The sequence below is a fragment of the Denticeps clupeoides genome, chromosome 5 (genome assembly GCF_900700375.1).
Source record: "Denticeps clupeoides chromosome 5, fDenClu1.1, whole genome shotgun sequence".
Lineage (NCBI taxonomy): Eukaryota > Metazoa > Chordata > Actinopteri > Clupeiformes > Denticipitidae > Denticeps > Denticeps clupeoides.
In genome coordinates, this window is record NC_041711.1 from 8,849,409 (window position 1) to 8,863,901 (window position 14,493).

Here is a 14,493-nt window from a genome sequence, read left to right on the forward strand (position 1 = left end):
TCGCATTGATTGATTTGAATGGTTTGTTTGAATCGTCTGAGCCTGTAGAATTGTGGGAGCATTTGTGGAAATAACTTCATCAACACCATTCACCACACACCATACGTGCGGGCATGAAGGCTGTGTTACGGTAATGTCTTTGCCCTTTTTCAGGTACTCTCGGCATGCGGCAGGTGTGCAATTTTTACACTGCGTATCAGGCTGCTGATTTATTTGAAATTTATTCATCGTCAGACATGGTCCTGCAGTTTTTTGGTGATGTCTGTTTATGTGCGTGGGTTTCCACCATAAGAAAGAGACTGGGTAAAAACGGCCTGCATGGCAGATTTCCAAGGCGCAAACCACTTTTAAGCAAAACGAGCATTAAGGCTCATCTTAATTTTGCTAAAAAACATCTCAATGATTGACAAGACTTTTGGGGAAAATACCTTGTGGATCGACGAGACAAAAGTTGAACTTTTTGGAAGGTGCGTGTCCCGTTACAACATACCAACAGTAAAATATGGTACCGGTAGTGTGATGGTCTGGGGTTGTTTTGCTGCTTCAGGACCTGGAAGGCTTGCTGTGATAGATGGAACCATTAATTCTGTCTACCAAAAAATCCTGAAGGTGAATGTCCGGCCATCTGTTCGTCAACTCAAGCTGAAGCGATCTTGGGTGCTGCAGCAGGACAATGACCCAAAACACACCAGCAAATCCACCTCTGAATGGCTGAAGAAAAACAAAAAGAAGACTTTGGAGTGGCCTAGTCAAAGTCCTGACCTGAATCCTATTGACAATTTGTGGCATGACCTTAAAAAGGCGGTTCATGCTAGAAAACCCTCAAATAAAGCTGAATTACAACAATTCTGCAAAGATGAGTGGTCCAAAATTCCTCCAGAGCGCTGTAAAAGACGCGTTGCAAGTTATCGCAAACGCTTGATTGCAGTTATTACTGCTAAGGGTGGCCCAACCAATTATTAGGTTCAGGGGGCAATTACTTTTTCACACAGGGCCATGTAGGTTTGGATTTTTGTTTTCTCCCTAAATAATAAAATCCATCATTTAAAAACTGCATTTTGTGTTTACTTGTGTTATCTTTGACTAATAGTTAAATGTGTTTGATGATCAGAAACATTTTGTGCGGCAAACATGCAAAAGAATAAGATATGAAATATATACGTCTTTGTTTGATGCTGCTTCTGCCCAGAATGAACCCTTGGTCTTCACAATTCTGATGACTTTATCTTGTCCAGGTACAGGTTCAAAGATGTCCTGACACTTGATGGAGATGTTTTGTCTGTGCTTTTTTTTTTTTTTTTTTTTATCTGCCATATGACTTGCATATGTGGTATATGAGTTCAACATATTGGATTTTTGAGAATCTAGGATTTTCTCAGGGACACTATAATCTGCTATAAAACCCAGAAATGTTTTGTGATTAACATTTAAAGTTGAGAATGTAGAAATCCAGACGTTCCAGTCATAACTTCAGATACAGTACAGAGCAAACGTTTGGACACACCTTCTCATTCAATGTGTTTTCTTCATGACCATTTCCATTGGTAGATTCTCACTGAAGGCATCAAAACTATGAATGAACACATGTGGAGTTATGTACTTAACAAAAAAGGCACCTAATGCTGAAATAAGACATCCATATTCTTTTGTGTTTTTTAATGCTTTAGTAATATTAAATATGAATGGAGGATGAATGCCTCTGGAAAGATAAATGAAACTGAGCCAAAAAATCTTACGCCTCTTTTTCTATTTGTAGCTGTGGCACCTAATACCCCCACAACTCGTCTTCTTACCTCATCTCCTGCCCGGCTCCTCTCTGCAGCGCACACCTCAGCGTGCACATCACCACGGTAACCAGATGCTCTTTTCTGGTTTGTGCCGCTGCCTGCTACTGAACTCTTTCACATACCTGCCGTGCTGCACGAGCATCAACATGGCAAACAGAAGTTATTCCAGATCACCTCTGCACCTGCCACGTTTCCACGAATCTCTGCCTGCACTTCTCGTCAGACCACAGTCTGCTTTCAGCTCCAGCCCCATGTCGGCGAATGCCCCGGCCTTGACAGCATGTACGAGCCACAGCAGGGGGCAGCGGACATGAAAACCCTGAAGAGGATGTTCTCTCATAACCATCTACAACAACAGCAGGTGCAAGATCAGGGCATGCAGGCGCTTCAGCTCGAAGTGGCCTCGCACGTACAGACACTCCAGGCCGCAGCCGTAGATATACAAATATTCCATTTGTTCCATTGTTACAAAACTTGTAGAGCATAGTATGTTATGGTTTTACATCAATTTTACTGTGCTGTGAAACAAAAGATGTATGTTGCATTTTTTGCACACAACTTCTGTGCACCCAGGAACCCTGCACCTTCCCTTCTTGTCAAACATTATTGGCCAGTGTGACGTATTGGTCATGTGGACATTTTGGTTTGAAATGGGAGACGTGAGTCCTTGATTCTTTCTTTTTCTCCTCAAATTGTTGAGAAATCCAACCATTGGTTCATACTTTCTTCCTGGCATCTTTGACTTTGCACAGACTGTACAATCTGAGATTTGAAGTCACAAAATGCACCAGTGCTCATTCCAAAACAATCCAGCCTGAAGATGAGCCAACTTGTCACCACTCAATTCAATGAAAAACACGATTGTGGTGCCATAAAGCAATCGGTGAAAACAACAAGTCAACACCTCCCATGTCCTCATTGGACATAGAAAATCTCAAGGAGGTGAGAAAACTTTGAAATGTGGAGGGATATATAGCCATGCAGGGTGTACTAGAGAGCCATTGGAGTCTCACGTGCTCCCTTGTGGTGTCTGAGAGGAACTTCTGTCATCTTCATATCACAAAATATAAAGTTAAAGTAAAATCTGTCTGAATATATTTATTGACACATATATGTGTCAAACGAAGGAAGGTGCTTTTTCATGCTTTACTTAATTGAACTCTGAAAGTGTAAATGTGGTGTTTTCCTAAAATGGCCTACCTTTAACTATAATTCAACATATGCTCAGCAGCTAAGATTTTTTAGCAGGTTATGACAGCGCCCGAGGAGCAGTGTGTGGGGACGGTGCTGTTATCCAATCCCCTCCACGACCACCAGGTGAAGTTCTAACTAGGAGCCCAGTAATGGAGGCTCTTACTCAGGCCCGTAATCAGGTTCCTGATACTTTATGTTCCCAGAATGTAGATACTGCTTTTGGTTCTAGCATAATCTATGTGAACCACCACACATTTACACCATTACATACCTCCAGGTAAATGCCTTTTTTTTCTACCTCTGCCCTGGAATGATCTTCACTGCCAGATTCCTTTTTTGACAATAGATTCACAAGTTAAGAGACATCGTCTTGATTGGTGTGCGGTGCTCATTGCTAAGAGCACCAACTTTAAGTACAGGCCTTAGGAACACGGCCTGGACACAATTAACAGAATATAAAAGTACAGTCACATGCTCACAATTGGCTAATGTGTATCCTACACAGCAATTTCAGTTTTATTTTAAGGTTGACACAAAATTCTAAGATTATTTTAGCGTTATTTTATGTTACACACTAGGAGATTTTGAAAAGTTTATTAATGTTTGAGACTCATCTTAAGACAGGTTGATTTATCAGAATGTTCAGAAAAAGAATAAAAAGTGATACATCACGCTACATAGTTTAAAAGTGTGCATGTGAATGTCCAGTAAGTGTGAACACTAGATCAACGAAACATGATCTAGGATGCACTTAACCTGGAACACCGAACAGGTTCCAACATTTATCAGATGGCCTTATCCAGCGCGCCTCACAGTCAGTAGTGAGAGGGACAGTCCCCCTGGAGCCGCTCAGGGTTAAGTATTGTTAGTATTCTGTATTGACTTTAAGATTGACTAACTCATCACTAATTCATTCTTCTCTTTTCTCTATCCTTCACCATCCACTCCACTGTGGAGGACAGAGGAAGAAGGTGGACGCTGTAATACGTAGTCAACGAATGCTACATGTCACATGCCACGTGATATATGGCGGTTTGTGATTTGCTTCTTTAACTGCTATAATTGATCTATGCGACGATTTAAGTTCAAATGCGTTAAGCCCTTTGTGCACTGGGCCAGTAATATTTACTTCTGCCTGTTTTAACTCGTTTAATTTAAATACAATTATGTTCATTTTTGCTCATCATCTAACTGTTGGTTGTACACATGGTAAAAGACAACACACATTTAAAGATTTAAACATTTTATTTTTCCTTATTTAGATGTCATTTCTTCTCCAAACAGGAGCAGTAAAGCATCGGGTCTAGACGGCGTCTCCTCTTCCCCCCTCAAAACCTGTGCTGACCAGCTGGCTCCAGGTTTCACTCACGGACTGTCAGCACTGGCTCTCCTCATGTCCTCTCCAGAGTTTTCCAGGACTGCCTACAGAACTGCTGAAATGGGTGTGCCAGAGGGACATAAAATCAGGCAAGTGATCAACATTATTAGCGTTAACTGCTGGTTTTATAAACCATCAACCTGCTCAATAGCAGCGTAAAATAATTTCACAGATACAGAGGACAGTATGAATCTTTGCTGAAGTTAAACCATGATAGATTATGGAATAGCCTCATGTAAAGGTTTTTTTTAAATTGCACATTAAACATTTAGAGATTAGATAAGCAGCCATTCTGAAAACAGACTCCACAGGGAGTTGAACCCCACCGTGATCCTGAAGGTCAAGAGTGCCACCACTGGAGCCTTTTTATTTTGGGCTTTTTTTTGCTACTACTGTAAATTATTAAACTGTTAAAGAAACTACAGGTTAAATTGGTGCCAATTTGTGTCCAATTCATCTCCAATTGGCCTAGTTGTTTTGTGGGGGAAACCGGAGAACCCGGAGAAAACCCACGCTGACACAGGGAGATACATGCAAATTTGCAAATCTCCACACAGAAGGGACCGAAACTCAGATCTTCCAGCTGTGAGACAAGGTGCTAACCACAATGTCACCGTGCAGCCCGTCACTAAACACTTACCTTCATACTTACCTTTACTAGTGATCACTATTGGTGCTGCTTGTGCTACTAATAGTGGTACTAGTATGGTGGAGGGAGGAGGCACTTCAAATCCATGTCCCAGATGACAGGAAAATCCTCCAGACTGGCTTCCTGGGGGGGTCCCTGTGGACTGTCTGCTGCTGGGTCGCTGGTCATCATTTCCTCCTCCATCTGGTCCTGAAGAATCCAGCGCTCCTCAAGCTCCATGGATGATGTGCTAGTGGAGGGCTGATGAGCACTGGTGATGGAGGTGACAGGGACCACGCCGGGCAGAGGGGTGGCAGGACCATCCTGTACCTGCGGAAGCAGGATGCCCTTCTCCACAGCCAGGTCCCAGACTCCAGGAACAGAACTCAGCACGTCTTCCGGAAAAACAACCTCCTGACTGGCTTTCTGCTGGGGGGGCTGTGGAGTAGCCTGCAGCTGCTGCATACAGGGAATGCTCCACAGCAGAGCTGGAGGGGAGTTAGTGTCCCTCACACATGCCCACGGTATACCTGAGAAGCACAGTGATATGAATACATTGAGATTTTTGGTGATAATTAACTGACTTTGATACCTTACAATGGACCATATATGTTTACTGGATACACAAATACAGGATTTACAGTGAGCTGCACCTGTGGTTTGTTTTTCTTAATGATCCTGAGTTATAAATATGAGGAAATCAGTAGAATAGTCAAGAGAAAACACAGTGTTATGTGGAGTTTCTTAATGTCCTTACCAGTGTGAAGCATGTGAGCTTTTATTTTTGGCAGGATCCTGCGCGGTGGCCTCCTGGTGACCGGTGGTTCCTTGGTCTTCCGAGGGCGACCCATCCTTCACCTGGAACAATCTCTCTCTCTGTGTCCTTAAAAGAAACTGTGCAGGTAATAAATAATGCTAAACTAAAGTTATACTAAGCTAAGTTTTGCTGCGCTAAGTTATGCTAAGCTAATCTCTCAACCAGAGGCTAAAAGGAAAAAAAACTACTAACTATATTAAGTTAATTTTAGCCTAAACAGTAACACTAATCAATAACAACGCTAAAACAGTAAAAGAAGTTAGCCTTTAAAAAGGCTTTTGTGGTAAAAATTCTATTTGTTGTCTAAAGAAAGCAGGAGTAATGAAATTACAACTGGCTCATCCGGTGTTGCCTAGCAACTGTATGTTGTAAACATATCTTCACATGTAATAGCACTGAGCAGCCAATCAGGAGCCACACATTTAAGCAGAAACATTTTATTTATTCACATTTGCACAATTACACATCAGAACTGAAAATGTATATCTTTTGTGCAAACAAATGTTAAACATGTTCAAATAAATGAAAGAAATCTTTAGTCACTCAATGTTATTTCGTTTATTTAGTTTTACTGTGAACTAAAACATAGATTCATGGATTGAAATATCTATTTTAAAATATCTACTCAAAACTTTAAGCATTTTTAATTGCAATGACTTTTTATGTCCACTAGATGTCCAAAGACCTTTCTCTCTCACTCCACTGTGGTCCCACTGAACAAAGCACCGTCCTCACACACTGCTCCGTACACTGTCATCGTGTGCTGTGCTGCGTTTCACAATGACCTTCACTTTCAAACACTCATATGGTAGTACCTTAAAAGGTCTTAAGTATTCAGATATCTCTGCACGTGCCCAGAAGGCACCACCCTGTACGGTTTTCATCCTGACGCCACAATAAAACTATAAAGTAACATACAGAACTTACATGTCACTGAATGCTACTACATTGAAGTTTAAGTTAAGCTTTATTCTCATTTCAGCTATATACATGTTAGACAGTACATAGTGAAATAACGTTTCTCCGGAACCTGGTGCTACATGTCACATTTGAACGATTAGACAAAGTTACATACTGATATTGGTTGATTATTGAAATTCTGTAAATAGGGGGAGGCAGATTTAGGGGATCACCGCTGTAAACGCTGAAGAGTTTTAAACACCAGTGAGTTTTAACATCAACTCAGCATCATCTGGACTGTTCCTGTGTCGAGGGAGGAGGTCCATCATGTAGTTCTGATAGGGACACAATGCTAGTAACTGGGATTTGAACCTGGGTCTTCTGGTTTATAGGTGAGTGTGTTACCCTCTAGGCTACTACCACCAACCATGTTAAAGTGACCAAATCAGCTACGTCCAGGACCTCACGATCTTCTCTACGGATCTTCTCTATATACCATGCTTTATGGTAGAGTGGCCCGACACCTACCGACCTTTCTTTCACTCCTCTTCACATCTCTGACCACCACATTCTGTCCTTCACCCTCACTTTACTTATCGGATCCAAGACTGACCACTATCAATCACTCATTTGATGCAACCTTCACTAGGTCTCAGTATCTTCTAGCATCTCTAGCATCCAAACATATTCATAATGCATCATTTTCTTTTGCAGTATGATGAGAGCTCACCCAATCAGTCAGTTCATCAATCTTCTCGATAACGTTCCATGTATGCATGCAGGCATGCACTACTGGCTGCCCACTGCTCACCAAGGGTGATGGTTAAAAGCAGAGGACACATTTTGTTGTGGCACCATGTGCTGTGCTGTGGTTTCACAATGACGTCACTTCACAAAAAAAAGTGTCAACCTGAAATTGAACAAATAAATGTGAATTGGCTGAAAGTCACTGACATTCATATTAGATGTGTTGTCTGAGGATGGACTGAGTCCTGACCCAAGAAAAACATGAGCCATAACTGATATGGAGAGACCACAATGCAAAGAGGATGTGAGGCGTGAGGCATGAGGGATGGTGATCTACATGGCAAAGTTCATCCCTAGATATTCCAGCATATAAGCGACGCTCAGGATGTTGCTGGAACAGAAAGAAGAGCAGCAAGAGAGTCGTTTCCAGATAATGAAGAAGATCCTAATTTCAATTTCGGTGTAAAAAGGGGTGCGGCAAACAGTCTGATCTGGAATTTGTTCCTTTATGTCATCATTGAATTTGCTCTCTGAAAATGAGCACAAATGTATTTTTAGTTACTTCATGCAAGAGGCTGTAAAAACAATCATTTATTTCAAGTAAAAAAAATAGAATTTCTATTTCTCATTGTGATTGGTGAATGGTGTGATGATGTCATTTCCACTAATGCCCCTTTAATTTCTATAGGCCGCTCTCCTACTTGTCCCACCTCTCTCCTCCTCATTAGCATTTGAAAGTTACAGACATTGAAACTGCGCGTCCTTGGGAATTTCATTGTGGGACTGGATCAAAGTGGCTGTAATTCTGCACCAAGGCTGAATTTCAGAAAGAGACTTCAGATACAGTATTAGGGGACACTAACACCGATATAAAATAAAAAAATAAAAAACAATCACTCAATAATCACTCAGCATTTTCAGAAAGTAGGTGAGAGTAGGCCGAGAGCACCCGAAAAAGGGCAAAAACATTACCGTAACACAGCCTTCATGCCTGCGCGTATGGTGTGTGGTGAATGGTGTTGATGAAGTTATTTCCACAAATGCTCCCACAATTCTACAGGCTCAGATGATTCAAACAAACCATTCAAATCAATCAATGCGATCGTGAGATATTCCTGTGCGTATTGTACAGAATTACAGGCAGAACACAAGAGAGACGCCGCTGTTTCTGTAGATTCCGAAAGAAGACCAAACTACGATGGCGCGGCAAAGAGGCAAGTTCTGGTGCAACACAGCAGTCCAGCTATTTGTACTGTTCAATCTTCATCTGATGAAGAGAATCTCCTGTGTGCAGAAGAGGTTGAAGCTTTTTCGGTATGTACTCTCTGTTTAAGAATTTATTATTAAAGAAAGATTATTCATATATTTTTCAGTTATATATTTTTTATGTTTTCTCCCTGTACTTGGTGTTCTTTGTTGAATTGCTGAGTACAGTATTGTTTATTTCAAATCAGTTACATAATGAAATTGCTAAATAAATACATTTTTTACTTTATATATTTTCTACACCACGTCTCTGCCAAGCGGTGATGGGATACTGCAGGATGCGGCATCCATAGGGTGAAAACACGTCTACCCTGCAGAAAGTGCCAGGTGCCACGGTGCCTCACATCCAAAAAAAATGCCATGACGCACCATAATGTGTATAGAGTTCATTTATTCCAGGGATTGGAATTGAAAATAGTTATATTCATGTTTTCATTTTAATATTACGTTTGATTGAAATTTGATTTTCAAAACTGTCCCAGAACAGCTGTAATTAGTTTAAATGAATACTTACAGTCACAAGTAAGTTAAATAGTTTTCTCTGTTTAATGTCCATTTAAAAAAGGGTCCCAGATCTCATCAATCAGCAACACTTCTGTCTTCCAGTTGTATTTTATACAGGTAAGGAGCCTGAGTCCTTTGATAAAGCAAATTGTCAGTGATACTTTAGTGTGGGTACTGTATGTTTTTTTTGTGCGATCCCATGCGGCAGATCTTACAAAAACATGGGAATGTAAGCTCACTGTCGTCCAGAATAAAAAAACTGCATCTTTAAGGTTACTCCATTTAAACTGCAGTCCACCTTCACTGACCCCACCGCTGCTAGCGCACTCCGAGTTTCTTCATTTTGCTCCACATTTGCGGAAGAGAGGAGGGAAAGAATGCAGCCTGAATTGGGGACGGCGCAGCATGACATACCGCTGATCTGCACGAGGACAGACAAGAGTGGAGGAACTGATTGGGTGAGTCCAAGATTCGGACCAGTGCACCTCTTTCCTGGTCTGGCGATGTCGGGTGGCGTACTGACCTCTCGCTGCTTCCTGTATTCTCTCTCCGGCGAGGATGTCTCTCTCCTGGCTGATGACCTGTTCCAGCCAACAAGAAACACAGGACATCAACATTAATATATTGTACCAAATTTAAATTGTATTACACTGTAATAAAGTAAACATTAGCAGGCAAATTCTCAACAGTTTGTAAGCGCTTCCATTATGCCTGCAGAGCATCAGGAGTTGGTCTATAGTCTACCGTATACGGTCTACCATGTTGTCCCTTCACAGCATTGTCTTCTGATATCATGGGAAACGTCTCTGGGTTCTGCACTTGAGGTTGCATCTGCATATTTTGGATCCTTTGAGCAGTGAACCAGGAGAAGTTAGCAAAGTTAGTTATCTAATTGTACAAAAAGTACTAAAGCATTAAAAAGTACTAAAACATAACCTTCAATTTTTAAGATGGACTAGTGGTGCAGGTTTAAATAGTGTTGGTGGACAAAGTGGACAATGACATTGCAAGTATTAAGCTCTAGTGAGTATTGATTTGTGCATCTATATGATACTAGTTAAGGAGTATACAGTACAGGCCAAAAGTTTGGACACACCTTCTCATTCAATGTGTTTTCTTCATTATCATGACAGTTTACATAAGTAGATTCTCACTGAAGGCATCAAAATTATGAATGAACACATAAAAAAAAAAAAAAAAAAAGTGGAGACCTGGCCTCCACAGTCACCGGACCTGAACCCAGTCATGATGGTTTGGGGTGAGCAGTAGCGCAGAGTGAAGGCGAAGGGGTCAACAAGTGCTAAACACCTCTGGCTGTTGGAAAACCATTTCAGGTGACGACCTCTTGAAGCTCATCGAGAGAATGCCAAGAGTGTGCAAAGCAGTAATCAGAGCAAAGGGCGGTTATTTTGAAGAAACTACAATGTAAAACATGTTTTCAGTTATTTCACCTTTTTTTGTTAAGTACATAACTCCACATGTGTTCATTCATAGTTTTGATGCCTTCAGTGAGAATCTACCAATGTAAATGGTCATGAAAATAAAGAAAGTACATTAAATGAGAAGGTGTGTCCAAACATTTGGCCTGTACTGTAAATACCTGGGCACCATCCTCGACCCCCTGCTGAAGTTCTCCTGCAATACAGAGGAGTTTCTCAGAAAATGTCATCAACAGCAAAACCTTTTTAGGCAGCTCAAATCCTTTGGAGTCAGGAAAGATATTTTACGGACTTTTTACTACTCCTTCATAGAGAGTTTACTACTCCTTCATATCATTCACAATCATCTGCAGGTTCCATTCCACCGGCACGCAGCACACAAACCGGCTACAGAGCGCTGTCAGTGTGTGCTCTACAATTATTGGACTGACTGACTTAGGGTCATTAAAAACCCCTCACACCCTCTCAATTCTGCCTTTGAGTAGCTCCCCTCCAAATGCCGGCTTCGATGCCCCTGGCTGCAGGACACAGAGAAGGAAGGTCACCTTGGTTCTTAAAGCTGTCCTTCTTTTGATCTCCTGACATCCCTCCAAATCAACTGTAAGATGGGGCGCCACAGGACCATGCTTTTGTTTTGTTATGCTTTCCTTGATGGTGCGATTTACTCGTTCCACCATCCCAGAGCTTTGTGGTCGGTACGGTATATGAAATTTATGTTTTATGCACAACATCTTACATAGGTCTTTCAATACCTGTCCAGTGAAATGGGTTCCTTGGTCAGATTCAATTTGAATGGGTGTTCCCCAAAGTGGGATGATTTGGTTCGCAAACACTCGTGCCACAGTATTTGCTGAATTGTTGCGAGTAGGAATTGCGAGTAGGCCCACTTTGAGAATTTATTGATGATTATAAGACAATATTGGTATCCCCCCCTTGGCACTTGGGAGCGGACCAATGAAGTCTACTTTGAGAGATTCCCAGGGTCCCTTTGGCTGGGCAGGTCTACGGACGTTAGTGCGACCTGTTTTTCCTTGATTTACTGCTGCACACACCAGACATGAATCACACCATCTCATGACATCGGATGTCATCTGTGTCCACCAAAAATACCTATTAATAAATTGTACCATTATCTCTGCAGATGTGTGGGCATATTCATGGTACATCTTGATAATGGGTTTTTGAAGGGCCTCAGGAACAACATATTTGTGTTCTCTAAGGATGATTCCATCCTGGATGGCGACTAGTTGGTCCTGGACACAAGTTCTCCATTGGAAGTCCATAGATCTTTCTGATATTGTTTTAAATCAATGGGTTGAACCTGTTAAAAACACATTGCACAAATGCGCATAAAACATCCAAAAATGAATCCTACTGTACAAATCGGCTGACCAAATCTAAACACAGCCCTATAATAACACAATCAAAGTCAAGTTCAGCACAACACAAACCAGCAATTGTTGCAGTACTAAAAACCATGACAAATGCTGAAGATGCTGTAACTACCGTAAGCCGCCCTTTAACTTGTGATGAAACAGCTAGACACAAAGAAGCTGTGGGGATCATGCCTAGAAGGGGACCATTCCAACCATATTGGGACAACTTAATGCTGCAAGCCAGCGTCTATAAATTGGAATTAAGAGACGTGTGGCAAGTAATTCTACTCACTATCCCTTCTGATATAAGACCTAAAATGTCTGAAGGACTACGATCAGGATCCATTCTCGTTAAAGAGGATGGTGAAACAGATGCAGCTGTATATGAATGCTTACGGAAAGCGGTGCTGGAAGTAAGAGGTCCAACACCTACATCATGGGACAAAATTCTCGAAGTTAAGCAAACACCAAATGAATCATTCGAGACATACGCTGAACGCATGTGGGTCTCATTTCAGGAATACTCTGGCCACGACCAAGTAGACCGCGATAATGAAACACTGCTGCAATTTTTTAAAAATAATGCCGGACCTCACGGTCAACAAGCTCTTGACCACGGCGTCAGCCCACCACAGAACACATACTGGTCTCTGATTGAATGGGCATCTGAGAGTACAGAGTGTAGAAAACTCTTTCTCTACCCACACAAAAGCACTGTATTCAAACCACTCCAACTTGATAATACCTGGCAGAAAGAGGCATGGCACAATAGATGTTAAAAAATTAACAGTTTCTAATTTATTAACACCGGTAAATAATTATTGCAGTTACATGTGAACATTGTATGTAAAAAGGTACCAATGTTACACAGAAAACAAAAAGGAGAAGAAAGAGTAAAGAGAAAGAGAGAAGAGAAAAAGACTCGGAAGCCAGAAGGCTTCCAATAGAAAACCAGAAGACCCAGGTTCAAATCCCACCTACTACCATTGTGTCCCTGAGCAAGACACTTAACCCTAAGTTGCTCTAGGGGGGGACTGTCCCTGTAATTACTGATTGCAAGTCGCTCTGGATAAGGGCGTCTGATAAATGCTGTAAATGTAAATGTGTGTTCAAATCCCACCGCTGCCATTACATTTTAAAGTACAAGTAGCTAATTGTAGTGCTTTTTTCATCAAGCAGCCTTGATAAACACACAACACCCACAGCACACAGTTGAAGGTGCTCAACTCACAATCAATAACATTAATGCTCTATCTTTTTACAAATCCCACAACGGCCATTATGATTAAAACAGCAGTGAAAGTTATAAATTCGTTTTTGTTTGTTTAAAAAGCACAAAGCATGCATTCTGTAAAGTTCATGCTCTGTCATGTCACACACACTTTTTTAATCTGGCCATGCATTGCTGCTGTTGCCCTGAGCATGGTATCTTTCAGAAAAACTGTGACAATTGCTCAGAAGAATTACCACATGGAACACTTCCTGGTTGGTTGTATAGTGGTGAGCATACCTGCTTTCCAAGCAGTTGACCTGGTTCGATTCTTGGTCCAGGTATTTATACTAGTTCTACTGGCTTTCTGTGGATAGAGGTGGTAACTACTGCAGCCAGGTTTCTCTGCCTGTTGGTTAGAGAATCCTTGGTTTTCTGACGTTCAGTTCCAGGCATGAGGTGTCACACCAGTCCACAAACTCCTGCAGAAGCGGACCATGGTTGTGTGAGGGGCCTGACAGCAGAGACTGGAGGACTGTGTTGTCAGTGTCCTTCACCAGGTGTCTGTGCCTGTACTCATCTGTGTATAAGATGAAGAGCAAAGGACACAACCTTGTGGTGACCAGGTGGAGGTATAACGGAGGTCAGAGAGAGTTTTGTTAACCAGTACTCTCTGTGATCTGTTGGTCAGAAAGTCCAATATCCACAGGATTGTCTGGTTGTCTAGATGAAAGTTGGAGGAAAGTTTATTAAGTCAGGATGTGGGGTTGCAGGGTGTTGAAAGTTGAGGACAAGTAAGCAAATAAGAGTCTTGGTGAAGAAATACATGTATGTATACAAAGAAATTAGATCATCTTTAGTCATTTAGACAGTTTAAGAAATGTATTAATTTCTGGTTTTTCATATAGATGCACAAATCAATACGGATTGCAGGATCCTCACTAGAGCTTAATACTTGCAATGTCATTGTTCACTGTGTCCACCAGCACTATTTAAACATGCACCACTAGTCCTTAAAAATCTTCAAAAACTCACCCAATCAGTTCCACAGCACCAAGTGCACACAGTGAAATGTGGTCTCTGCATTTAACACATCCCCTGAGGGAGCAGTAGGCAGTTATGACAGGTGCCCGAGGAGCAGTATGTGGGGACGGTGCTGTCCCCACTTAGGAACACGGCCTGGACACAATTAACAGAATTTAAAAGTACAGTCACATGCTCACAATTGGCTAATGTGTATCCTACAC

The 14,493-nt window shown here is 41.6% G+C and overlaps 1 long non-coding RNA gene across 1 annotated transcript; it reads left to right on the top strand.

Moving 5' to 3' along the window:
- Positions 1-1,952: 1,952 nt before the first annotated feature.
- On the top strand, positions 1,953-4,292 carry LOC114791111 (uncharacterized). Its single transcript, XR_003749910.1, has 3 exons — positions 1,953-2,148; positions 3,944-4,013; positions 4,266-4,292. It is a non-coding gene; the product is annotated as an uncharacterized LOC114791111 (long non-coding RNA).
- The last annotated feature ends 10,201 nt before the right edge of the window (positions 4,293-14,493 follow it).